The 25925-nt window shown below is 40.2% G+C and overlaps 1 protein-coding gene across 1 annotated transcript in view; it reads left to right on the forward strand.

Moving 5' to 3' along the window:
- The first annotated feature begins 10141 nt into the window (after positions 1 to 10141).
- The window catches only part of PTPRD (protein tyrosine phosphatase receptor type D), a 526430-nt gene continuing 510646 nt past the window's right edge, over positions 10142 to 25925 (forward strand). Inside the window, exon 1 of the mRNA XM_059924740.1 lies at positions 10142 to 10450. The gene's annotated coding sequence lies outside the window, so the exon portion shown is untranslated. The remainder of the gene's footprint in view (positions 10451 to 25925) is intronic.

Here is a 25925-nt window from a genome sequence, read left to right on the forward strand (position 1 = left end):
AAGAAAATACTAGACTTCAGAAAAATTCAGTTCAACAGTGTTGTATCTTGAACTCTTTGTACAAGACATTCTGCAGGTATACAAGGGACGCATAGAAGATTAAGGCCAAACTTTCTCTTGAAGATTTTACAGTCTTGCCATCTGGAAACATACCAAGCAGAGGCACAGGGGAGGAATGAGAAAACCAAGTATAAATATGACTTTGATAAAAGGCAGGTGTGTTATGGATGGCACGGGAAGGATTGAATCATGGATGAAATATAGCTTTCAGCATTTGCTCTAATAGCCATCTCTTCTTTCCCCAGCCTAACTGACCAAATTGAGCAGTTCTGACATCCATAGTCTGGGAACACAGCCTGCTCTGGGGCAGTGCAGGAATAAAAAGGAAAAATAATGCAGGCGCTGTGCTCCTTCTTACCTCCGCTTGGTACAAGGTAGGATATTTCCTAGAGCCTGAAACTCACCAGGCAGGAGGTTCTTCTGATGGAGAAAGCATGGGTGCCAAGTGTCCATTTCAGGACTGCTTCTAGATGTCTGACACTTGTTTCTTTGTCGAGGGGAAGGCAGAGAAAAACTCCTGCCTGACTTGATTTGCTTTTGTGTTTCTTGAGGTCAAAGATTGTTAATAGTCCTAGTTTGGTTCATCTCCTGGCATGGATAATGAGCAAAGTTGAGTGAAAGAAAGAAACAAACAAAGGGAGAGAGGGAAAAAGAAAGGAGGGAGGAAGGAAGGGATGAAGGGAAGGGAAGGAAGGAAGAGAAAGAGAAAGAGAGTTAAAAGTTTCCATTGTTTTTTGCTCTTCATATTGGTCTTAACTCAGAATTTTTGGAATTTCTTTGTTCTCTTCTTAAACATAGTCACCTGGCAAAAGAACTTTCAAGGTGTGATTAGACATAAGTTTGCATAATTTCCCACTGATTCCATCCAGTGCATTCTCATATTTATGTTACCATTCCAATCAATGGATGGATACCAATAAAACGAGCTATGGAACACATCTTGGGCATGAGTGCTTTCTGTGATCTTTTATCCTACTTCAGTAGACTGTTATCTAGCAGAAGAGAGATTCTAAGAATTAGGTTGTTTTTTTTTTTTTAACAAATAAAGCCACAAGTTTATTACCATGTGAGTTTAGAATCCAGTATAGTGAAATAATGCAACAGAGAAAAAATGGCCTAGGGAAGCCTGAAGAATCAGATGTTTTAAATGAAGCAGTACTCGTGTCTGGGTAGAAGAATCAGGAAAACAAAAAAAAGCCCAACTCTTTGATGAAATGATTCTTAAAGGCTGGACGGGAGTTCAACATGTAGGTGATCATAGGAAACTTTCTGGCTAAGAAAAATGCACGGTTTTGTTCAGACAGTTCTGGAGTTTAGGGTATTGGTCGTAAAGAGGTGGAAGTTTAGAGTGGAAAAATGGATTCAGGCAGCATTCCATTTGTGGTGGCCTTTGAATGCTGGTAGAACATTTGTACTTAGTTTGGTCAATAATCGTGAACCACTGAGGGTTTTTAATTTATTTTTGAGCATGGAAGTTACATAATCAAACGTGTGCTTTATTAAAGTTAATTGGGCAGCACAGTGGAGAATGGATTGGGGCCAATAAGAAAAAGATTAGAAGCAGAAGAATATACAAAAATTATTGTACTAGTCCAAAGAAAAATAGCGATGTTCGTATTAGAAAGATGGGTTTTGGTGGTAAGGAGACAAAATGCAACCTTCAAGAATTAATACCAGATAATAACTAACCAAGAATGGTGTTTCTACATTTATAAAACAAGCACGGAATTGAATAGACTATTTAAAGTAATAATACATGTGGGAAATAATAGTTTTTGTTTTGCCTCTTTAAATTTCTGCTGGATCTGTTTAGTGTTACTAGTAACTTTGGAGATGTGGTCAATGAGTTTTGAAAATCAGGACGCGTTGGAATAATATAGGTGATGATATAAGAAAAAAAAATGTACAGACAGATGAATGCTCTGTCCATCTAATAGAGTGTACCTAGTTAAAAATGCAAAGTTCAGTATGAAGGATTTTTTCCTACTGAACTGATCAGTTATTTTGACATCTTGTAGGAAACCATGAAAGTTTGTAATTACTCTCATTAAGAATTCTGTGGGAATTCCCTCGTGGTGCAGTGGTTAAGAATCCACCTGCCAATGCAGGGGACACGGGTTCAAGCCCTGGTCCGGGAAGATCCCACATGCCGCGGAGCAACTAAGCCCGCGAACCACAACTACTAAAGCCCGCGCGCCTGAGCCCGTGCTCTGCAACAAGAGAAGCCACCGCAATGAGCAGCCCGTGCACCGCAATAAAGAGTAGCCCCGGCTCTCCGCAACTAGAGAAAGCCTGCACGCAGCAACGAAGACCCAATGCAGCCAAAAATAAAAAATAAATAAATTAAAAAAAACAATTCTGTGGAAGTATGAATCCATCCACTCCTGTTCAGATTCTATTATGATTTCTTGTCTGTGACGTTTTGTTGTGTGTTTTAGTGAGGCCTAACTCTTACCAAACTCTCTGTCACTGTACCTTTCAGCACACTCCCAATAGGAGGGACTCTGAAGGTGACATCTGACCAGCCACAGTGGTATCTATCGTACATCAAGTCATTCAGCAGAAATCTTTTTTTTTTTTTTTTTTTAGGTGTATTTTGGGGTGGTATATATATATATATTTTTTTTTTAATTATTTATTTATTTATTTATTTATGGCTGTGTTGGGTCTTCGTTTCTGTGCGAGGGCTTTCTCTAGTTGCGGCAAGTGGGGGCCACTCTTCATCGCGGTGCGCGGGCCTCTCATTATCGCGGCCTCTCTTGTTGCAGAGCACAGGCTTCAGGCGCGCAGGTTCAGTAATTGTGGCTCACGGGCTTAGTTGCTCTGCGGCATGTAGGATCTTCCCAGACCAGGGCTCGAACCCGTGTCCTCTACATTGGCAGGCAGATTCTCAACCACTGCGCCACCAGGGAAGCCCCAGAAATCTTTTGAGATCTGCTTATAGTCTAGCTTCTGTGCTTGTTGATAGTGATATATAAGAGTGTGGAGATGTTCAGAGATTAATAGGGTGTGAATACACACAAAAAATACAGAGAAATAGGAAATAAGAAGAAAAAGAAAAGAATGTGAGACCAGAGGTAGGACAAAGTCATTCTACTTAATGAACTACAGGAAACTTTGTAAAGAAAGTGATGTTTCACATGAAATGAGTAATAATCAATTCATTTCCTCTTTCTCTCTTCCTAGCTCCGTCCTTCCCTTCCTTTACTTTCCCAAATATTTATGGAGTACATACAGTGCTTAAAGCCTTATGATAAGATTTTTTGGCTCCAGTCAGACATGAATCTGCTGTCAAACAACTGAAAAAGAACATTTGCCAAGTATGGACACACCCAGTAGAAATTAAGTGGCATAATGAAGTATAAGATAAATATACAAGTATAAGAGGAAGATAGAGAAAGGTTTGAAAAGTGGCTGAAAAAATAGTCGTCTTGATGTCTTTGCTGTGTTCATAGTCTAGAAAATTGCTCTCAAATGCCTGCGGAAACATCCACAGCTATGCTGCACCTGGGAAGCAAGGTGAAATCTGGTAACTGGGGTCTCGGTCCAGGATACAAGGACTGGTTTGTCACTGGTCATTTATAATTCCCAGTCTGTGAAGAGATATACTCCCTATTACATGGAAATCAATTTGTGGTGTTTCGATTCTGAGTGAGTTTCTGAAAATCATTTTTTGAAACCCTATTTGAAAGACCCTTTACAAATAACTTCATGACTCTGTATGGCTTTCTTGCTAAAACTGTGAAGACAACTTTGTTGGTGGACACAGAAATCTTAATAATGTTGAAAAGCTGCTGTGCTTCGGGTTTTACTTTACCCTTGTGGTTTTGTTCTTTGTTTTTTCTCTCTCTCTAACCATTGAATCTTTTTTTAAAGTAATTAATTAATTAATTTTTTGGCTGCGTTGGGTCTTCGTTGCTGTGCACGGGGTTTCTCTAGTTGCAGCGAGCGGGGGCTACTCTTCGTTGCAGCGTGCGGGCTTCTCATGGCGGTGGCTTCTCCTGTTGCGGAGCATGGGTTCTAGGTGCGCGGGCTCAGTAGTTGTGGCTTGTGGGCTCTAGAGCGCAGGCTCAGTAGTTGTGGCTCGTGCGCTTAGTTGCTCGGCGCCACGTGGGATCTTCCCGGACCAGGGCTTGAACCTGTGTCCACTGCATTGGCAGGTGGATTCCCAACCACTGTTCCACCACGGAACTCCCTAAGCATTGATTCTTGGAGCACACTCTTTCATTAAGGAGATGTAGCACCCTCCACAGTAGCTGCGTGCAAGACATGGACATCCTGCAGCACGTCCTAGTCTTGAAAGATGAGTCAGCCTTGTGCAAATGAAATATTAAACAAATGCTGCTTTACTTTTCTCTCATTCTCTTAAAACAATACCAACTTTGGCCAGGGAACCAATAATAAAACTGTAGTTTCAAATTTAACTTCATCTCCAGGTTAGGTCCCATGACATTGACATTCTATAGCTATTGAAACCAAGCTTTTCCTCTTTTAAAGAATCTTGTTATCCCTCCCAAGAAATCTCGGTGATTCATTTCCATCCTTGCCCCATTCTTCTGCCATTCAGCAAAAGGGAGCCTGTTCCATGAGTTTCTGGTCTCTGTAAACTTCCTCCTCTATTGAGTGATTAATTACTAGCTTTCTGGTGACTTCTTAATCTTTTTCTGTATTTTATAATATTCCTTCATTTCAAAATTCTCTAGTGTAAGATACAAACACTAAATGGAATATAAGTAATGGCAATTACTTTCCTCTCTATTCAGCTTTGTCTTTACTATTAAAGGCACCATTTGAAAAATGTATAAAAATCATAAAAGTTTAAAACTTCAAAATAAACACGAGGCAATTAATTTTCTTAGTGAAAACATTAGCATTTAAAGGTTAAAGTGACAAAAAATGTGCTTATTCCTTAACGTTACTAACAAAGTACCCATTTGTATTAGCATGAGTTGTCTTTTTTAAAGATGCTCCAAATATACATAGAGAGGTGGCCTCTGAATATTTAGACACAATAGATTTAAAACAACAGAACCAACCAGATTTATTGTGGGAAATACTGAAATCCACTGCTTCATGTATGAGTTAATGGAACCTCTTGACAAATCACCTGTTAAATTTTAGCTGACAGCTTGTCATATATTAATTATAAATAATTGTAATATACAGCTATCATAATACATGCAACACAAAAAAATAGGAAAGGTAATTAGAGTCTATCCTTTGTTTTCCCCCTTCACTTCTTGCTCACAAGAAAAAAATGACCCAATGTTTCACTTGGGTTGGGATAGTGCCAATGGTTAATGGAATGCCCCACTCTACTAAAGAATTTAATGGGAATATCCATTTGTCACAGTCGCATGCTGTAATCTCCAGTAGCAGAGCCAATGGAAAATAGCATCGTACCATAACGTCCTCTACACTCGGCAGGTGAGGGTGAAAGGCAGCCGCTGAACTGAACAGTCAGGGGAGAGAGCTTGGCTTTTCTAGGCCTGTCTTTAGAGAAAGATGTGGATTTCTTTTAAGAGAACATTGCTGCCTGACAACAATAAGAAACGCAGCCCTGGAGAAAAGAAAGTACATTTCTTTCATATGGAAAAAAGTGGGAATGTTTGCATAGCATGTCTCAAAATCTCTGACCACCTCTTTGTCTACCGGAAGCCCACCTGTTTGTAAAGAGACTTTGGGTAGTGGTATCAGAAAGACCAAGATTAGATGCTCATTTCAGTCACCTCCTAGTTTTGAGTTTGAGCTTTCAAATCTGAGGGATGCGAATAACAGCGCCTAAACTTGCAATGCTACTGGTAGAATCCATAGAACTATATGAGTCCAAAAATTAGCATGGCACCTGAGTTGTCTTCCTTTCTTCTTCACAGTTTAGGTGGAATTATAGTATAGAATAATGACTTTATATGTGTATACTTTGTGTTCTCAAATGAATGAAAATATTGTTTAGTTTAAGGACTGTGTTTTGTATATATTTGTTTTATCTTTCTCATGTGCCAGGTCTGTGTTTGATCAAGAAATATGCTACTAAGAAATGCCGTGTGAATTAAATTTGAAAAACTCTCTCAAACATTTTAACACTTGTAGAGATTAGTATTTAAGTTACTTGAGGATTAAAACCATTGTTATTCCATGTATGCATTTAGCAGCAAATTAATGAAATATATCAGGCGTAGCTAGCACCTATAGGAAGAGGTCTCAGATACTCCTTTCAGCGCCTATAAAACAGTTTACTCTCTTCAGAATACATCATTTGCACCTATGTTGTATTTCTCCATTCTAACTGGATTCAGTACAAACCACTGTAGCCTTCACAAAGAAAATATGATCAGCAACAATTACTGCAGTTCCTTGGTTAATAATTTATAACCAGAATAGAAGTAAAAACACAAGATTTTGAAGTCAAACAGGTGTAGTTTCTAAATTCTAGCTTGGCCACTCACTAGCTATGTCAGCTTGGCCAAATCACTTATCCTGTCTGTCCCTGTTTCCTCACTTATACAATGGGGCTAATGATAGTTAATTAGCAGGGCAGTTGTTAAGATTGGAGGTGAGGCAGAGGCTTTGAAACTTTTTCTTTTAATCACTAGCCACAGGACAAAAACATAAGTTTTATAAAACAATGTTTAATACATATAATGCACTCTCTTTTCTTTCCTACTTTCATTTAAAAAATTGTTCATGACCCACTAGATTCATGACCCAGAAAAGGTCATGATGTGCCTTTTGAAAACCAGTGGGATAGCATGATGTTTAGCACATAATACAAGTGTAACATAAGATTACTGTTATTCTCCTTACATTATTTTCAGCCTTATTTTTAGGATGCTTCACGATAGATGAGTACAAAATCTTTCGAGTACTTCTAGGAATTAACTTCCTTGGATGGGGTCCAAAATAGACTCATACACATCGTATGCTGAATTATGCACTAGAGGGGGTTGTGCTGTAGCAAAGCTTCTGTGTGCTATTCATCAAAGAATGTTAGAGCTGGAAAGGAACTAAGAAAACGTCTAGCACCATTCCTTCATTTTCCTTCATGTAAGTATTTATAGTTTTAAAATATTCTACATTTATTACTCACTGATAAGTTGAAAAACTGGCTTCTTGGATCCAGAACTGGGAGGTAATTAGGAATAGTTGGGGGAGAGGGGACACTGGGTCATGACACCTGGGGTTTTGTTCTCCTTCTGCCACCAAATAGTTGGGTCACCTTAAACTCTCAGGGACTCAGTTTCCTTACTTGTAAAATTAGGTGCTTTCAGCAGATGATTAGCCCACCTCTGATGTTTTTATGACCTCAAAGCTCCAAATGGTAAACTCTCCTAGAGGCTGTAGTAGATGCCACAGGGTGCTGTTTTGTTACAAATCTGATCTGAGTATATTAATGTGTATTGGGCTTCCGTCTTATTCCCACTACAACTCAGATGTACAGAGAAAGCTTGGCTCCTCTACTTGCTCTCTATCACCCTGAATAACGCTGTCTCCTTTGCACAATAATAGCTCAGATTCTCTAGTCACCTCCTTCCACTGCTACTTTTTTCTCTAAGATGTTTGCTTGTAGTGGGACAGGAACATCGAGGACCTCATGGTGTCAGGAAAGTTGGGTCCTTGGGCTTGTGTCATTTATGTATACTGTCCTCTGTCTCCTCTGATTTCTGGGTCCCTTTTCCTCCTACTTGTTGCTCACCTTGGTAACCATCATCACTAAGCTCTCTAGCTAACTTAACTCGCTACCAGTGGGATACTTTGATGCTATTTCTTTTTCGACTAGGCTCCCAGGTAGTAATCAGACTTCCCAGCTGGTATCTTAAATAAGGTCAGAACTGGTCAGATCTTCTTAAATGAGGCAGAGGGATGTGTGTCTTTCCATCAAACACAACAGCAGAGGAAATTCAGGGTTTTTTAAAACTCTCTGTTTGTTCCTCTAACATCCAACTTTGCAAGAGGAAAGTGGGATTCACCAGTTTACGGGGGAGGGTGTGGCAATGAGAAAGCCAAATCAGAATTTACACCTTGAGTGAGAATCACCTGTGCAGAGGCTCAGATTTCTGAATCCATCCTTAGGGCATAAGGAGCAGGTGTTCAGCATACCTTCTCAGCTTTTCAGTTCCTCGTGTTATCAGAAAGTCCTGAAGGCTCGCCCAGGAATAGTTGTCTTCTTGATTTTTACTATGAGGCTAACCATTTTAAAAAAAGAACAAGGAAGAGTCATGCTAAGATGGTCCTCCCCCTCTCCCCTCAAATTGCTGGAAGACTAAACTTCATTTAGAGTGAAGCCTTTCAAAAACATGTGATTTCTTTCTGGAGCACACAGGGGACAGAGGATTACTGACCAATCCTTCAGTGCCTTTCAGGAGCGCAGCATGCAAAGAGTGGGAACAAATGGGCAGCTTGAGACAACAGTCAGGATGGCGACTCATTAGGCTGAATCTAAGGGGTCTGCTTACCTTTGCTCTTACAAAGACTGCCTCGAGCCTGCAGGAATAAGTATTGTGTGTATGTGCTGGCCTGAACACACAATGAGCAAGGGAGGTGGCTGGCTTGACTTTCCTTAACCTTTCTGACCAAGTTTCTGATAAATTTTGGTAGGCCAATTGCCAATGGTGGCTTCCAGCTGCTGACTTTTTCCACGTGCTTGAGATCCTTGAGGAGTAAAGAAGGTTAAAATTTGCCCCTTTAGCTAACAATCCACATAGTGTGTTCTGTAGATGAAGCTTGTGTAGCCCAACAACTGTCTAGGGAGAGGGTTCTGTGGTGTCCTACAGACAAGCTGGGGAGCACTGCATTTTCAACATCATAAAAGCAAGTGGCATGGAAACAAAACAAGAGTTATTACACTACGAGTGATTCCATAGTTCCCTTTCTTCCTCTCTGATTGCAAAGTGGATCCACCAAACATCCCTGAATGAGGCTACCGAGGTGAACTGGGGCAGTGGACGTAGACCGTGTCTCATCAACACGCTCCTTATATTTTTATCGCTGCTTTGAATGGGGTGCAACCGGCATCTTTCCTCCCGTGTGCCAGGACCCGGAGCAGGCAGCACCCGGGTGTGCAGCTCTTAGGAGATGAGTGAATTGGTTAGAGGGGGGTCTTTTCTGTCCTGGTGGATAGATGCTGGGGAGTGACGTCACCCAGCCCCCTCCTCTGCAAGTGTGTGTGTGTGTGTGTGTGTGTGTAAGTGAGTGAGTATATGTGTGTGGGTTGCGCGCCTCCTTCTCGCAGCTCTCCTGCCTCCTTCCTTCGCCCGTCCAGCTCTCTGGCCCTTTCAGTGGGTCAGGGGTCCAGACTGAGGGATTCGCCAGCGGGCCTGGCTCTCCCCTCGCCCGGGCGCACCCACACTCCCACTCTCGCGCCGGCAAAGTGCACGCACAACCCCTCAGCGCCGGGGCACCGCGATTCCGTGGGATCCCCAGCACGTTACGAGGATTTTCGCAATCAGTCAGACAAGGAAACAAAGAGAGGAGCTTTTCCAATCACTTTCCTGAGATTTTTCATTTAATTTCCCCATCAAACCACCTCGCCCTCAACCGTAACCAGCGGGTTCACGCCAGGGCTGAGGACTGGGCTGGCCTGGCCATCCCTCGTCCCGGCCCCTGACTCCGCGCGGGCCGGTCTCCGGGCGTCGCCTCGCCCCCTCTCCCCGCCTCCCCACTCCCCCCGCCGGCCTCAGTTTCTGGTTACCTCTCGTGTGCGCTTCACTTTGGGGGGGAAGAAGAGAAGAAGGGGAGGGAGGCGCTGAGGGGGGCAGCCGAGTTGCTATTTGTGGCCAAAGAATCCTCTTTAAAAGCAGCAGCAGCAGGAAGGAGGAAACAGGAGAGGCGGAGGGAGGAGAAGTTACGCGGCCCCGGACCCCCCAGCCGCGAGCGGCGGAGCGTCGAGGAGCGGGAGGAGGAGGAGGAGGAGACACACAGCGGCGGCGGCGGCGGCAGCCGGAGAAGCCAGCGCAGGGCGAGCGGGAGGAGCGGGAGGAGGAGAAACAGCCGCGGAAGCCGCGGGCTCAGAAGGGCCAGGAGGACGGCCCGGGAAGAGGAGGAGGAGGAGGCGGAGGAGGCGGAGGAGGAGAAGGGGGTAGGGGTGGAGGGAGGGCGGGGGGACGCGCTCCTTTGGATGCTGGATTTCGGGGTTTTGGACTCACTCGCTGACTCTCCTCCACTTCCTCGCTCTGGACTGGGCTGGCCGCGCGAGGACCGGGCGGCGGCAGCCACTGGGGGGATTCCCGCGGCGGGGGCCGCAGCTGCGCGGGATTCAGTCGGCCGCCCGGACTCCGGCGGCTCGGGCAGGCGTGGGCTGCGCGGGCGTGGAGGGGCGTGAAGGCGCTGGAGCAAAGTGCTGGTGGCGGCACGGGAGGCGGTGGCGGAGGCTGCCCGGAGCCAACATGACCAGGTGAGTCCCCCGAGCTGACCCGGTCCGCCCCCCTGAGTCCTCCCGGGTCTGCGTCCTCCGGGGTCTGCGTCCTCCGGAGTCTGCGTCCGCGGCTCGCCCGGAGCCCGGCTCCCGCAGCCCGCAGGTCAGGGGCCGGAGCTGCACACTCCGGCGTCCGCGAGCCCGGCGCCCCGGCACCGGAGCGCACAGTTTGCTCTTCGGAACCTCCTTGGGCAGAGGTCCTCCCCTGCGCGGTTCGCTTCTCGCTTGAAGCCTCAGACCAGGGAGAGTGGCAGTTCTAGAGAATGAGGGTGTTTGAATCTGTATATTTGTGCGATCTCCGCTTTCTCCTCCTGGGGTGGGCGTAGTATTGGGGAAATGGTGGAGCGGCGGGGCACTACGACCCTACCCAGGGATTCTGCCGCTGCAGTTTTTTTTTTTAAGAGGCAATGATTACTGATTTAAGGAGGGCTGGTTTTGGTGATTTCTTTCTTTCCTCTGAACTAGTGGGGAGAAGGAGAAATAGCAGGAGGCAAAGTCTACGCGGCTGCCATAGAGGAGGGGGATTGTTTTGGAGACCTTTCCGTGGCAGAATCAAAGCTCGTAGTTCTGCCACGGGAATCTGCTGTTCTTACACGCTCATTCCGTAGGGAAGGGAACAAAGAATTTATCATGAAAACTCCAAGTTGTAGGAAACAATTTAAAAAGAAAGCCAAGAACAAACTAAACGTTCTTTGCTTTCCTGTCGATTTATTGTAGCTTTCACATTGGCGTGTAGAAAACTTGGATTGTGTATCTGTGAGGTTGATTATCATTTAGAAGCATTAACAAATTAAGTCAGTTTTCTTATGCTTCAAAAAAAAACAAAAAACAAAAAAAGCTTGGACACTGTGTGCGCTTGGCTTTCATTAATTGGGTGCTCCAGTATTGTGAATAGTAGGTCCATTCTCCAAAACCTGGGCTATCACAATTCACTTGTATTGTTTCCAGCCTGCTTCCCAGTACACGACTTGCCTAATGTCTCCTCTGTTTTCTAAAATTCTTAGAGCAATCCCCCAGACCAACCTACAGTTTGTGCCTTAAGCCTACAGGGAGATTCCTGAGGGATCGGTGCCCTGTATTTTCTCTTAAACTTTTTTTTTTTTCTTTTTTCCCCCCCTTGTCATGCCCACAGTCATAGTACCATTGACTTAGAGCATAGCACATATATTTCGAGCCTCTCAGAGACTAGTAACTGCTTGTGACTTGAGATAGATTTTCTGTTGGACTTCCAGTGCTTCAAACGTGGACCTTTCCCTTTGGTGTGCTTTTTCCAACCATCCTGTAGCACACATATGGGGTGTTAGTCCAACCATTGATACTTCTGACCATTTTGGCAGTTCTATCACTGTTTCAAAGTGTACACATCCACCACTCAACTTGAGTAAAACCAGGGTGATGTACTGCCAAGACTTGAAATATTCTGTATTAAAGGAATATTTAGATATACCAACTTAAAGATCATACCATGTTGTTAGTATGATGATATCCAGGACAAAGCTTAATAAATATTGTACTTATTTAGAAAACATTCTGTTACATGCCACAGATAGATGTTATTTTGTTAGCTTAGCAAAGAGAGAATAAAATTTCAGTGCTCAATGTCCGAATGCTTGAAACAGACATCCTAAATGGACAATACAAAGAAAATTTTCCTACCTCCCACCTCCCATAATTATGTACTGTACTTTGCTTTTCAATGGAGCTAGCAATTCTGTGACAGATTTCTTAAATTCATCTTCATGCTATCAGCTATTATTGTACTTTCAAAGTGTGAAATTGACAAGCTGGTCAGTTTCATGAATTCAGCTGTCAGATTGTGTCCAGTTAAAAACTGCTAAAAGCTGTAAATGTGCCTGCCTAGAATTTTCTTTTTTAAAGGAAAGACAGCTAGGGGATGAGGATTAAAGGGTGTTATTAATTGTAGATCTTTGTAAATAGGTGCACTCTAATGTAAGTTTTATCACTGGCTGTTGTTCAGAAGCACATTTATTTTAGATTTCTACTGTTTTAAAAGTGGCATTCAGTTTGTATCTATATTTCATTTTAAATAGTGAGCACTTTACATAGAAATAATCTGTTCTTACAGCCCGAAGTAATAATAGTAAAATAGAAATAAGATTCAAAGAGGAAAAGTGTCTCTTGAATATATTTTAATGTATATGAGTAATATATTACTTTTGTAATGGCACGTGAAGAGGTGGATGAATTAAATATTTTACTGTGGAGGTTATGTAACACAAATTCTTCTTAGACCAGTGCAGTTGTAGTTACTAAAGTAGTGAAATACAGTGCTCTATTTTAATATATATGTATTTCAGTGGATAATCATAAAAGCAAAACTACTTAAAGTATTAAATACAATGATTTGATTTGTCTTTTAAGATTGACATTCGTTTACAGCCAGAATATCTCAAAGTCGAGAACTAAGAATCGGAATCCCCTCATCTGCTGCTATTTGCTAAGCCACTAGGGGCCTGTATAACTGTTCTTATATCCAGGAGGTACCCTGGTATGGCATATGCAAACCCTTCCTAGAGAGACATTTAAAAATTATCAGGTAGGCAGTCCCCTAAGTTTTTGTTTCGTCTTTTTAACCTATTAACTCATGCTGATGTTAGTCATAGACATTGACCGAAGGGTTTTTCAAGAACGTGGTTTAGAGCTTACACTATGGCGGTACAAGGATGACTTTTCACAGAGTGTGCAACATAGGAGAGGTATTTGTGCAAATTCATATGTGATCCCAGTTTCTCAGTGTATGTCAAGGATAACTGATAAGGATGCTATTTGCATAACGTAAGGTTAAAAAAGAAAGGAAGCAGAATTACTTTAAGGAATGCGTAGTCATAGATTGATGGTGTGATTAAACTAGCTTTGTGAGTGCTGTGCAAGTTGTGTGGAACGAGAATCTGAGGCTGTGACTACAGTTTAGTCAGCACTTGAGGGACCCGCACTGAAGATGCACTATACGTTTTTAAGTGTCAGTTTCACAAATTTGAAATCAACCAGCTGTGGCAATCTTGATAGACATTAGGCAATAAGGTCAAGTATACTTACACTGTTCTTTTGTTGATTTTCAGTTTTTCAAACTGACAAGGGTAACTATTTGTAAAAGAGCACCCTGTAAGTATTTGCATATTGGATTTCCTTCAGCCCAAACTTGATTTATCAAGCCATTGAACATTTCTAGTTTTAAAAGGATTCTATGGATAAATAAGAATTCATTAACACAGTCACGTACTAAAAGTGCCATTTCAGGAGTGATGGATTTCTCAAGGTGGTTTTGCTTTAAAACTACCCTTCTCTAGTTTCAGTGTGTATTTGTGGGTAGTCTGAGAGTTGAAGTATGCGTATGCTCTAATTTATGATCCTGAGAGCATCAAACTTTTAGGCTCACATCTTTAAATGTATACATTTAACCTTTGGTCATGGGTGCCCTTTTAATTCCCAGAAGTTTCTGGGAATCTGGAAAATAAACTTTACCTTTAATGTAATATATTCAACTTAGCGGCCACAAAATATTCTTTTGGCATTAGTTTTATAAGCACAGATGTATGAAGTGCTAAATAAGAAAGATTAAGTGTTCGGTTTTCCAGAGTATTCAAAGAATGTATTATTTGTTCCTATTTTCTTAAAGGGAGAGTAGTTTTTGGTTGGAAAGGTTAGTTTGAATAAATGAGTTATATTTTAAGCGAGGCCTACTCTGAGTGTGTTTTTGCCTTATGGAGTTATTTTTCTTTTCTTTGTACTGTTTGGTTTCTTTGAAAAAATCTTTTAAGAAAACTACTTACTTGTGATGGCACAAAGGCAACTTGCAGCCGCAAGCAAAGTCAGTGTTTAAAAACATTTCTTTTTATATTATCAATGATTTGCCAAGAGCAAAGAGAAGAGTTGTTCTTTCTGTGAACTACAAGGTTGAGGATTCCTATATAACACATCAACAGAAGAAAGCTGATAATGTGGAAGAAGATTGCTTAGGAGGGATTTATCAGTAAATTTCATTGCAACAAACAGCCCTTGTTTACACTTCTCTAATTTCATAGCACAGTGACATTTCCACCAAAGGACAGGTTTGTTTGGGGATATGTTTTCTATATGGATAATATCATTTGCTTCTAATTAGTAGTTGGTAACACTTATTAAAATGTCATGCTTGGCTTGCATTTGTTTTGACAATTAAAGCGTCCAAATTCTCCCACCCCCATTTTAAAAATAAAAATGTGTTTCAGCTCTCCACAATCAAACCCTTAAGAGAGATAGCTAAAAGAATAAATGGCTTGTGCTTACTGATTGTTCATTATATGAAATTGTAGCCTCAGATGTAAAAGTTCAGCATTTTCTTTACGTCATAAGTCTTGGGGAGGTCAAAGAGCGAATGCTTATACGTTATAGAAGTCTCTGACCTAATGTAACCTCGATAATAGAGTCATGACAATGGTGTGAGACTGAAGCATCAATGAAATAGAATTCTTAAAAATGTAACTCACAAAATTACATTTCAGGCCCATGCCCCTCGTTTCCCCTTTAATAAATCACCCATTTGCTTTTATGTAATCAACAGTTTGCACTTTCTTCTCAACATTTTATTTATAAAATATTTTTAAGGCAAAGTAATTTAAGTGTTGTCTCCAGTTATACTGTCACACTCCTCAAAGCAACTTGTTGCGAAAAAAGAATAAAATTGCCTGCAATGTCCCACCTCCTCCCTCTCAAAGTAATGCATTCAGTATCTTTCTGTTCATTGTTTTCTATTTGATGCTGATGTATTTAATAGGGTCATATCAATGTTTGTCAGTTACTCTATAGTTTTTTTTTTTTTACATTACAAGAAACAAAGAGCAAAACTGAACTTTTTCTTGGCTTTTCAACCTCTGCTGTTCCGCAGATCAAATCCCTGTATGTCATAGATCAGCAAATTAAATGAAAGAGATGACAATTTAGAAAGCTAAGACAGCTGATTCTGTCCTTAAGCCAGCACATCAGGTGTACCCATAGACACACAGTATTGAGACAACTTGAATAGTCCTAGCTTTCCACCTGCAGCAGGCAAGCTTTGCTTTCCTTTGCAAATGGCTGCTCTTAGGTGGCAGGCTCCCCTTGGGCTTCTTCAGCACTTACAACAAAATATAAGAGCAAAAGCAGCCATCTGAAGCTCATCTTTCTCCTAGTTCTTTGAATTCACTGACCAGAAACACGACTTAGCTTTGACATTCAGATAACAATGTCAGGAGCGTTGTGACCTTTAACATATTGTTATTTACTGGCTTTAACCATCCTAACTCTGTCAGTTTCATGAGATTGATTGAGTTTATAAACTCTTAGTTGTCTTTTTTTCAACAGCCCTCAAGCTATAGCTTGATTTTTGGACATTCTTTAATGTAGCACTAGCTAACTAAATTCAGATTTGTGAATTGCATTTAGAAAATTATGCTTCTCAGTATTGCTTTGGGATTAGGAGATAGTGTACTTTCAAATATATGAAATGATCATCTCACTGGGTCACAAGTAACAAGTGACTTCTTTTTTTAAGCTTCAGTAAATGGACTCCCTTTATTAACAAAAAGGTTTATATTAGTACTGATTTTATAAATAATTGAAAATCAGTTATTGTTTAATCTTATTTAAGCGTAGGTATATAGTGTATATAAAGATAATGCTAAAGGTTGCAAAATCTTGACCAGCCTCTTTCCTTCCTTTTTTTTTTTTTTTTTCTTGGTGACAGTGAAAAGAACATGAATTTGATGCAAGAAAAACTGAATTTATACCTTAGTTTTGTCACTTATTATCTGTGGGATCTTGGGAGAAATTATATAACATCTTAGGGTCTTGTTTCACCATCTGTAACATGGAGAAAATAGCCATAGAGGTGATGAAGATCCAATTAGATAAGGATTTGTCTTATTTTGTATTTTTTAAATTAAAAAATTCCTGGATGTAGGAATGACGTAACAGACATGCTATATTCAATGATGCTGGTTTGTATGATAGTGTTCTACTATCTTTAGCTATCTGCTATAAATTATTGCTACCTGATTTAAAAATTAAGCCTTGTTGGATATGGGTGTTTGGTGTACATTTTCCCTATGTGCACTCTGTTGTGTACATGGTATAATTACTACAGATGCTGGAACTACCTTTTCCTGTCCAGCACGTTTTTTGAAGTCTGTACACATCAGTATGCCATAGAACGCTGTTTATCTCAGAAAGCTTTTAAGGGAAAAGCTAGAAATGATTTTACCTACAATGTACAAAGAGAGCATTTTGCTTAAAAGTCAAAAATGTATTAATAGATTCCTGATGATATTTGATGTTGAGCTGCAGTCTAGGGGAAGAAATGTTTAGAAAAGCAGTTAATTAAAATACTGAACCAACAGAATTGCCTTTTTTTTTTTTTTTTTTTTTAATGGTAGTGCATCTTAGAAAGCTCTTTAGCTCTTTGCCCAGCGCAGCTGTCCTTCCATGAAAGATCAGGTTTCAAGAGCAATGATGGATGGTGGGTGCCTGTAGCCAGTTGTGGGGTTTGCTCCGAGGTCAAATGTATTGATGGAGGATAGGAATTTACTGCCTTCTGTCTCTCCCTAAGATCCGCCAGTACAATTTCACAGAGAAAAATTAGACTAGACACATCAAATGCTGATCCAGTGTTCCATTACGGGCCAAAAAACATTTGTTTTCAAAGTTTAAAATAATTTTTTCCTCCATCCCCCTTCCACCCCAATTGAAGGGACACATCGTACACACGCTAACGGTTTCTTACTGTACAAGTAGACTGCTGGCTCCCTGCAAAAACATATTTGAACTACTTGTAATAGTAACTTAATTGAAATATTGTTAAAGGATTTTAAGAGAGAAACAAAATAAGTCTACTAGTTTTGACTTTTCTGGTTGAAATAATTCAGTATGTGATTTTTAGATACATGGTTTTATATCTTTAGTTATAAATTCTATCTTATATCTTAATTTATATCTTAATTTAAATGGAATGTTTGGCCAATTGGTAATAATCTATTAGAAACGTCTTAAATATTCTAAATCCGTTTACTGGCTAAGTAGTGATTTTCACATTTTTCTTGGGTGGGAAAGGAGGGAATTATAATATTTTACTGGAGGGATAAATTTTGGGGAACATCTTCCATTGGAAATATCTCATGGATGGAAGTTCTCTCTGAGTCCCTTCTTTGAGCCTCACTTTCTTCATCAACATTGTTTCCCCTTCATTTGATATTTTGGCCTTTGGTCTCCATCTCCATTCTAAACTCTCATTGTTGTTTTATATATGGGCCTCTTCAGGTCACTGTCTGTACTCTTTAATGGGATATTCCTGTCTACTTCTCATAGAAGCAATACTTATTTCTGCATAGATGACTCTCAAAATAAATTTTCTAACTTCTCTCTGGAGTTCCAGATCTGAATTTTCTTCCGGCTTGTTAGATAGTTGAGAAATAGAAGGCTCTCCTGTATCCCACATTCTGCATTTTATAAACTTAAAATATAATCTTTCACCCATACTTTTGTCTACTTTTTTCTTGGTACCTCATTTTCTCCTTTCTCCTTTTCAATTCTTCCTAAAAACTTTTGCTTTCTGAAATACAAGGCTTTTCAATTCTGCCTACTCAAGTGCTAAATTCCCAGCACAGCAGTCAAAGCCCTTTGCAGGCTAATCCTAACTTGTGTGTCCAGCCTCTGCTCTCAGCGTAGCCCCAGGTGCTCTGTCCTGCTGCAGTATCAGAGCCCCTGCCCTAAGGGAGAAGACTCTGCCCTCGGGCGCCTCTTTGGTTCTACCAACCCTCGGTTCTTGGAATCCCCTTTCTCTCCTTGCAGGCTGTCCTAATTTGCATCCATTGAAATCCTCCTAATTAGTCTCTCATTTTCTCATTCTCAACTCAAGTGCTCTATGCTCTTTTCTTTGAATTTACTTTGAGTTGAATTTAATTGAAATCATGAACGTGAAGAATAATTATTCAGTTGAAATCTCTGATGATGCTCAGGACATTGAGATAGGTGGAAAACAAATTTCTTTTAATTTTCTTTGTATTGGAAGTACAGTAATAGTGGTTGACGTGTACAGTTGTAATTGTGATGGTTGCTAACATTTACTGAGCACGTACTATGTGCGAGGCATTCAGCATAGCACTTTACTTTCACTGTCATTTTTAATCTCGAAAACAACGCTATGTAAGTCATATGCTTTTTATTATCTCCAGTTTAAAAGCTGATTCATAGAGAGGTTAAGTATTTGCCCACGGTTGCATAGCTAGATATAATAAAGATGGAGCTTAAAGCCAAGATTTTAAGTTATGATCCCAACTTTTATCCACTCCACTCTTAACCCCTCAATATATTCTTGTGTCTGACATGAATTTTTAAAAAATTTATTTCACATGTACCAGGCGCGTATACACCATGATACAGTGCTTTCTTAACCCAAATTCAGGAAGAATCTTAAAAATTATGTAGGTTTTCCCCCTATCGTTTCTGAAGAATCTCTTCTGTTTCTTTCTCTGCCTGGGACTGGAGGGATTTAATTTTTTTTTTTTTTTTTAAACTTAAGCAGTTTAGTTTGGACTGGGTGACTTTTTTTTTTTTTTTTTTTTTTTTTGGCAGTTGCCTTTCAGCTCTAAAATTATATGCTTTTCAGGCCAGTGACACAACTGCCTGAGCCCTGGGGTTAGTCCTGGAACAGAAGTGGTTAAATTAAATATTTCCACCAAGAATAGGTTTTTAAAAATCACAAAGGCTGGCATTTTCATAGCTGCCCAACAGGTAGGGAATCAAAAGCATTTTTACAAAGAGAACTATAGATCCAGCAGAGATATCTGAAGAGCAGCCTCCCATCAAAGAAATGAAATTATGCCAAGTGACTGATATGTATGTGTTCTATTTATTGGCTGCCTGCCCTGCACAACTGTATCTGGGAAATTTTGTCAATTATACTGTCTTCTAAAATACTCTTATTTTCGCTGCTCACATGTTCATTTCATTATCAATAACAGATGGATGATTCGATAAGTTTTTTTTCCACTTAACCCATTTTTATAAAAGTTTAGCTTTTTTTTTTTTGGTCAGGCTACAGAGACCTATTTCTGATTAATTATCGTCTTATAAATAATACAAGAAAGGATATTACATTTGTTTGATGATTTGGAAAATTATTTTTTCTCTGACAACAAAGCACCCTGAAGTTTTAAATCAGACATGGTACATAAAATAAAGTTACATGGAAAATGCTTTGGTCTTTTATGGCTCTTACTGTGTGTTAACAATTAAGTCTTCTTTGCCCAGGTTTCTAAAATGCTTCTCACATGCATGCACTGTCCTATTTAGTCATGTTTTCCTGTGGGTTAATCTATAAACAAAACCTGCTAGGAGCCTGGAGTGGCGTGTACTACCTTCTTTGGGTGGTGTGTAGTGAGGGTTCTTCCATAATTAGGTTCTTAATAAATGCTTTTTGATGATAATAGTTATAAATTAAGAATGACAAGTTCAATAAATATTGTTAGGCATATTCAGCTATTACTTTAAGAAATGATTGGCTAAGTGCAATAGCATTGAATCGGATTTTTACTCTTGCCCAGATTCAACTTGAAACTGATCTCTTTTTATCAAAAAAACTAGGAAATATACCATTTAAATCTTGATTTTAAATTCATCATTTAAAATCTGTTTTCTCTAAATAATCTCTTGTTATTCCAGTAGACCAAAAGAAATATTAACTTTCTTTCAACCAAATTATCCACTACCTTTTAATATGTGAGCTGGCATCTGTTGGCAAGACCCTCATCGTCTTTTGCCTGGATTGCAGCCTCTCTGTGTTTAGTTGGGAACTCTGTATAGTTGCTTTGGTGCTCTGTAGCCGGGCTGATCATTAAGAAACTCAAATCTGTTTACGTCATCCTTCTTCAAACATTCCAGTGGCTCTTCCTTCCACTCTATGTAAAGGATGAAATACTCAGCAGAGGTCACCTGGGCCTTGATGTCTTTCTCCCTGCCTTGTCTCTTGCCACCTTGCCATTCTCATAATGGTTTTCTCTATTTCCCTTCTGCTGCCGTCAACACACATACATTCCAGCCATACTAAAGTATTTGATATTTCCCTGATGCACTACTTTGACCCTTTGGTGTATAATTCTGAGTATGCTTTCTCCCTTTCCTGGAAATTCCCTTCCCCTTCCATTTTTGCCTGATTCCCCTCTTCCTTCAGGTCTTAGCAGAGCTGACAGCTCTTCCAGGAAGTCTTCCCATCCTGCCAAGCCTGGATACGCTTTCTTTATGCACTAGAAGAGACCCAAATACATTTTACATAGAGCGTCCATAACACTGCATTGTTAACTGCTTATTTATGGTCTGATTCATTACAAATACCTCAAAGCCAAGACCCAAATCTTTTCCCCAGTGGTATTTCTAATGCCTAACCCATGGCTTGGCTCAGTGTCCTAGTAACATTGGCCCATTGTTGTTGAGTAATTTGTGAACAAATCCGTGTGCCCAGAAAAATCAGAGGTTATTTAGTTCATAGCCCAGATCTTAAAACCCGTATGTTTAATATTTAACTCCACAATTTATGACAGTATTGTCAGTTGCTCTTGAGTAATTTTATTTTACTTGAGCTAAGTTCCACTTACCTAGTTCCCTACCAAACCAAGACAAAACCAAATCTGTGTATGCTGTGTATATCTTCTCATATGCCACTAGACAGGACAAATCTGCCTTTACATCTGGCTGTGGTAGGAATTCCCAGATGCACTTAATTCTGACACATGGTCATTATTGAACCAAAAGCCATTGCCTGGCATGATTATAGCTCGTATTTGTTTTCTTTTTAAGGGGCCTTATCCAGGCTGCCAAATGTACAACAGGTGCCTTAGTTTTATACTTGCCAATCTGTTGTTATTCAAATGACCGCCCTAACAGAGACTAATGGTATCTAATAAAATTGATCTCAGTTCTGGCAAGCCAGGCTTAGGAAAGCAGGGGCAGTAGGAACTGCGGTGTGGAAATATGCTGGTGCTGAATGCTCCTGGTGAAGCATACATTTTTTAGAAGGTGGCATATGGCTCACACGTAGGCCCCTTGTTTATGTTGAGCCATGGAAATTTTCCGCAGCCCAGTATTATTTGAACGCTAGGATTTGCAACCTCTAATCTTACTTTAGATGGACTGCCTGGGTGGCATGGGGACAGGACTAGCTGTGCCAGCTTATCAGTGAATGGCTGTGCCATCTCTGTTTGGCCAAACAGCTGGCTTGTATGACCGCTTGTATTTCCTGTCATCAGAAATTTGCCTCACTGATTTCATAAGGCCCTGTGAAGACTTCAGTATTAACAGAGATAGCTAGGAGAGGAGTACTTCAACTTGCAAATAGGAGCTAATGTTTGGACACTTGCATTCAAAGAGTGTGTATGATTTTGTGGGGTTTTTTCATGCTTTATAGGAAGCTGGCCTAAGGAGACCTTTGTCACCAAAGGAAGTAACTTCTTGACAACTGGCCATCAGAACTCAAAAGTCTAAGGGCTGATAAATGTTAGAACCAGGTTTTACAGGGATATGAAATTGCATTTTTTTTCTGTAAGGATCTTAGAAACCTCATTTTCTTCACTTACTTACCTGCTCTCCCATTTATGCATTTATTCTTTAGAGCACCATACATTAATCTTTCCACAGTGCCTTGCACTTATTCCCATAAATGCAAGGCACTGTGGGAATGTAAGGATGAGCTTGCACTGACAAACAGGCAGAGATCTATCTGGATTCTTAAGATTTTGGAAAATTCATGCTAGCATAATGTCCTTTTCCAGTTGGAGAGCTTTATATTGTCATGTGGAAAAAAGCTACTCAAATTGCACCATGATAGGAAGGCTTACAGGTTTCACTAAATGAATAACCACTACTAGAATAAGAGTCACTGGTTAGAGCCTTAACTGCCTAGCCATACTTCACTTGGCTCCACAGTTAATTGAGCTTAACTAATTTCCTGTGACCTAGCATATAGAGTAGTTCTTAGGTTAGGATTTGGCTATTATTGGACCATCTTTTTGTATTATTTATACCCATCCTACTTGAAAAAGGATTTGTGGCAGCTATTAAATCATATGCTTCATTATCCTTAATACATCACCTTGGTACAGCAGACAATGGATTATTGTACAGATGGTTAGTTTCTATGAATTTTTTTTTTTTTAAATATGCATCTTCTTAGCCTCATTCTAGATGATATTTTATTTCAAAGCATTTAAAAAATGATAGAGCCCTTTAAGGAGTATAGCAAAGTACTCACTTATTGATGATTGTTTGTACTAAAAAAAATAGACTAAGTAAAAGTAATATAAACGTGAAGAACATTTTTAAATAAATGTTTTTGAAAGGTCTGCTACCATTTCTGATTGCGTAAGTTTTTCAAGATAGTTTTTATCATTTAGAAGAAAAGATGAACAATGATGTAGTAGGATTTTCCAGTAGTAACGTTCTTTGCAACTAGAATTGAGAAAAATAATGAAATAAGCAAATAGATAAAAGCTAACATCCACAAGCCTACATGAACATGGTATCACTTATAGGTGAAGGAGAAATAAATTATCTTGTAGATATTTTAAGCATAGGACTCCTTTTCCTTTTGGATTTTTTAGGTACTAGAGTGACACATTACATTATGTTTCCATATCTCTCAATGAAAACTAAACACATTTCTGTCTGTAAAATGGACCATATTAGCCTCTTTGTCATAGGGATAACCATTTCTCACAGAGCGAGAGGGAGATCTTCCAAAGGTGCTAGAAAGGATGTTAGATTAAACTTTGTGTTGAGGAGACTTGACTGTCCCAGCTAGCCCTTCCACCTTGGTCTCCAGAACCCAAGTCCATTCCTTTTTGTACTGAACACTGTCCCAGAAATGGAGTTCTGGCTGATGCATTGCTGGTTCTCAGATGATGGAAGTTTCCTCATCAGACAGCATCTGCTTTGATGAGGAGTTTACTGCATTTTCTCAAACAAGACTCAAGGGAAGAACAAGAGACAGATCTTTATCCTGTTTTATTTTTACCATAAGAAACCAAGTCTCTGTATTATTTAAATTAAATGTAATTATGAACTCAGTTGTACTAGCTATATTTCAAGTGGTCAATAACCACGAGTGGCACAGGGCTGTCATATGGGACAGCACAGACATAGAACAGTTCTGTTGTTGCACAAAGCTAGATTGGACAACACTGGTCTCCCTGATGGTTCTGAGATATTATTTGATATTTTCAAGGTCACACATGTAGTAAAATATAGACCATTTACATACTGAGACTACCCACTGATCTTACTAGCAAAGAATCTACCTGTCAGATGTAAGTGAAAGATGTATCTCAGAAATACATCCTCAAGGAAAGTGAATTGATAGCTGATTCTGTGCTTTTTGTCTAATGACAAATAATGCATACTGTTTGATTTTGTACCTGCCCAATACGGAGAAATACTCTTCTATGGAAGGCAAATATGGAAACAAATTGAGTTTTAGCTGTTCTACCACATCTCCTCTCAGATTTCTTCAGTGAGTCTTTTCTGTTGTTTTCCAAGTGATTTCTGTCAGTCTTCAGTCATTTTTCACTGCAGAGCTGTATGTGAAGGTTTAAGGAGTGGTGAAAACAGGGCTCAATAGGGTGATCATATAATTAACATCCAAACAGGATGCTGTGAGAGTGAACGGGGATGCTCTTAATGGGACAACTGGTTTAGACCCGGCTGTTGTCAGCAAACCTGTAGGTCTGATGTCTTAAAACTTCCTATGCAGAGCAGAGCAAATGTGCGTCTTTGTTAGGACGGCCAGACTTGGTAGGAGGGAGGCCTGAAGGAAATCCTGGGGATTCAAAAGCATTACCTAGCCTCCTCTTGCCATCTTTCCTACTGTCCTGCTTTATTACAACGCTCTGGAATTTTGTCAGGGATCAAACCAATCTAATGTCACTTGTAATTAACACTGACAAGCACGTATCAGAACATGTTAGAAGTCATTGAAAGAAATGTGGAGGCGGATGAGGACCTCCAGACTCACCCCTGCCAATCCAGCGGGGATGAGAGGCAGAGCAATAGAGACAAAACTAAGAGAGTACTTCAACCGCCCCCCTCCCACCTCTCCACACCCTCCGTGAGGCTGAGGCAAGGGTTAAAGGCACAACTTCAGGTTTCTGTAGAGGTGTAATAGAACAGCCAGGGAAAGGAGGAGGGATGAAATGTTAAAGGACTTTGTAACAGTTCCTGGAAACAGAGCCCCACTTTCTCTTAACTGGCTTCTCTTTTGGTCACAGAACCTGAGGTGATTGTTCCCAAATGCCTTTCTCTTTTCCTTTTGCATCATGAGTTCCTGTCACCTCCCACAGGGAGCACCATGGGTCTGGTATTTTTAGTTGCAGCATTTGCATTTTATAGATAGCTTTGTTTTTGTTTTTGTTCTTTTTTTTTTTTCTTGCATTGTAACTATAGCTATAGCAAGGAATTGTTTTGTTTTCAATATGCTTTAGAAAGTATGTAGCAACAGTTAGGTGTAGTTTTTTGTTTGATTCTTAATCAGTTCTGAGACTCTCTTTGTCCCCATGTACCTCCAGCTTTATAATCAAAACGAACAAAAACAGGTTTCTGAGGGATAAGGGTTTTTAAAGGCAATTGGTTAAGAATACAATCAATTGTGTATTAGGCAATGCTCGCAGCTTTGAAAAAGCTACAAAGGTCTCTGTCAGGGGCAAGGGATTGTACATACACAGTGCTGAGGGTGTTTTGGTCTGTACTAAATTGGTGTTTGCTCAGAACCATGAACTGTGTCTCCTACCCATCTCCCCAGAAAATTTGTCAGTTAGAAAAAATAAAACTTCTTTCTATTTCTAACAGATTTACTATTATAATTTTTAATTTCCTTACCAAAGAGGATTCATGGTAAGGATGGAAGTGCTTCTGCTTTACAGCATTCTCAGCCCCCGTAACAAAGTGGGAAAGTGCAAGGGCTACTTCGAGCCAATCAATACACTAGAGCCTGGGGACACTAACCTCTTGCAAAGTCTCATTTTTCAAGTCTTGGCTTTTTATTGTGATTATACGTACAGTCTCTATCAGTAACCAAGGTGAAAATCAGGGTCCTCTGTAATTACAGATCTAAATCTTGATGGTCGCAGGAATATTATGATCGGCAGGAGCTATATAAAACAGCCACCCGTTCTCACCCCAGAAAGATTTAATAGTCCGTCTCCTCCGCCCCACACACTGCAGTCATGGGTTGCAGTGCTCTAGGTAATAACATAGAACTTGAATTTGTCATTATAGAAAGGATCCTGAGAACTCTCAATTCAGGTGACATGGTGATTCATACATGACACTGATCCTTGTTGATAGAAGTCTCTTGTACATATTGTTGCATGCACGGTAGGAGATGCAATATTGGATCCAATATGGTACTGTAGTTAATTGATGTACTCGGTGCCAAAAG

This window comes from Balaenoptera ricei, chromosome 6 (genome assembly GCF_028023285.1).
Source record: "Balaenoptera ricei isolate mBalRic1 chromosome 6, mBalRic1.hap2, whole genome shotgun sequence".
Lineage (NCBI taxonomy): Eukaryota > Metazoa > Chordata > Mammalia > Artiodactyla > Balaenopteridae > Balaenoptera > Balaenoptera ricei.